The sequence below is a fragment of the Pterocles gutturalis genome, unplaced genomic scaffold (assembly GCF_000699245.1).
Source record: "Pterocles gutturalis isolate BGI_N339 unplaced genomic scaffold, ASM69924v1 scaffold25432, whole genome shotgun sequence".
NCBI classification, from domain to species: domain Eukaryota; kingdom Metazoa; phylum Chordata; class Aves; order Pterocliformes; family Pteroclidae; genus Pterocles; species Pterocles gutturalis.
In genome coordinates, this window is record NW_010116475.1 from 127,630 (window position 1) to 130,115 (window position 2,486).

Consider the following 2,486-nt stretch of genomic DNA (forward strand, 5'->3'; position numbering starts at 1 on the left):
TGATGTCCAAGTTTTTGGCACAGCTTCCTGAGAAAGGAACAGCCACCCAGGCTCCATGCCACGTGGTGAATGTGTAAGGCAGGAGAGCAGAGCAGAGCAGAGACAGCAGATCTGCTCCAGGATACCATCCAGCTGCAAACACTTAGCCACCACTTGCTTTACACAGCTTACTTCATCTCCCCACTCCCAAGCTCAGCTGTACACTGCATCACACCCTGCCCTTTCCACAACCTCACAGCATCTCAAAACTAATGCTGATAAGACAGAAAGATATTTCAAGCCCAGAGAAGTCACACCTGACAGACTAAGCTCTGGGCTTTGTGCACTGGCAGAAGGGAAGGGGTGTTTTACTCCTCTGTATATTTTTTGCCAAAACAACCTTAAGCCAAGTCTGCTCAGTTTACCAGACAACTAAGCAGTCCCAGAGATTCAGTATTTCCTGGAGGCCAGTGCATCTCCAAGGAGGACACCCCGGGGGAAGGAAGTATTCATGCACAGGCTGTCTTTAAGGAGATGTAAGCTCAACATGCTCTTCTGTGGTCTGGAGAGAAAGATGCCTCAGAAAGCAGTCAAGGCAGAAATTAACTTCCCAACTCAAATTGCCTTTCAGGAGACCTCTTCTCTCCATCTTTCTCCACTGTCTACACAGAGCCCCTAGAAAGATCTGCTTCAATAGCTAAACATAGTTTTTTGAAAAATGCCCCCACAATTCAACAGTGGCTTTGTCACGGGACTGATCTCACACATGATAATCACCTGGCTTCTCTCTGCAACACAGTTCCACCCTGAAAGAGGTTTCCATCTCACAAGTGAGACGCTTATTAGTCTAAAAAATAAAGCAAGTGTTACTTCTGTCTTCCAGTTATGCCAATTGTCCAACTGCTATAAATGTGATGTCTGAACACAGCCAGTGACAAGAGGACTTCAACTGCACACAGGATACCCAGAATCCTTGTGCAGTTATTGGGAATGGAAAAATTACTGTGAATTTAACTTGTGAAAAAACGATTTGAAGAACAGTCATTATCACTGCCTCCTCAGGGACATGAAAGATTTTGCTGCAGCTCCCCACAAGTCCAAGAAATTGGAGTGTTTAGCTTGTTCTTAGATGTGTGACTTCCCAACAGTTCTTTTGTAAAATGATATATGCCCCATTTCAAAGTAGCTTTGCTGTCTGAAGTGGGGGAAGGTAATTGTGAATGACAGAACTGGTATATTAGAAAGGTCTAATTTATTTTTTTTTTATTGTCATTAATCATTCCTTTAACAGGTTAGAAAACAAAATGACATTTCAGAACATTTCATCATAGTTTATACAGAACCAGTTGATGCATGGTGTCATTTTCTCATCCAAATCCACAGCCACCTTCCAAAGCGCAGAGTTTAGGAATTACAGTGCACACTGGACTAAACTCTTTCACAATGTAAGGCACAACTACATGATCACAAGTAGTAAACACAAACACTGAAAACAGAACTTGAGAACTGAACATCAATTAAAAACAAACAAAACCAAAACACACTCATGCAAAGAACTATCTACACCTACCAAGATGGTATGATCCAGTTTAAAAGAAGTGCAGTACTCTGTAGGTAAAACTGCAACATAAGGCTAGTATAATACATTACCTCAAAATACTGGATAAGAACTTAAAACTTTTTCCATTTATATTTTATACAATTATACAGAAATTAAGTTGTATGAGCAATATTCACATCTGCAATAATCAACTAATCATTAAAATTCAGAAAAGAAGCAAACAAGACAACGTAATTTGTGGCACGCATCCAGTACAGAATATCATTCATCAAGTTCACATCTCAAGTACTGAAGAAAAAAAAAAAGCAGACTACATTAATGGTACATTTGGTGTATGAGGCTATCTATAGCCAAATGACAAAGCTGCATACAAAACAGTTTTTACCCAGCAGACCACAATTACGAAAATTTGTGGTTATGATTTATTTCCTGTCCAGCAGCTAGAGTTTGCAAGATTGAAAATATAGAAGTTAAAAGAATCCAACAGAGTTTACAATAACGTGGAACTATTGGAGACTTTCAAACACACAAAAAGAAAGACTTAACCTTTTTCCTTTTTGGTGAGAAACTTTTGCAATTTTGGCATTCGCTACTTTTACGTAACAGGACAGCGAGCAAATCTTATTAAACTTACCTAATGTTTGAATTTCACGCTGAGAGGTAGTTTAAACAAAATCTTATGTAACAGCATCAAATGGTGGGGTTTTGTGATTTATTTTTTTTGTATGTGATTTTTTTTTCTTTTCTTACAAAAGTGACAAACCCTATACAAGCAGCATTTTGAACACATTACTATAAAAAGTTCTGGTATTTGCTAACCCAGCGAGACATTCTTTCAAACATCCCTTTTGCGCCAGGAATCAAGCTTTAGCGTGATACAACAGAGTACTTTGCCGTAAAGCCAACAGCAGGAGCCTGGACCTGCCAGCACTGGCCTGTTGACACA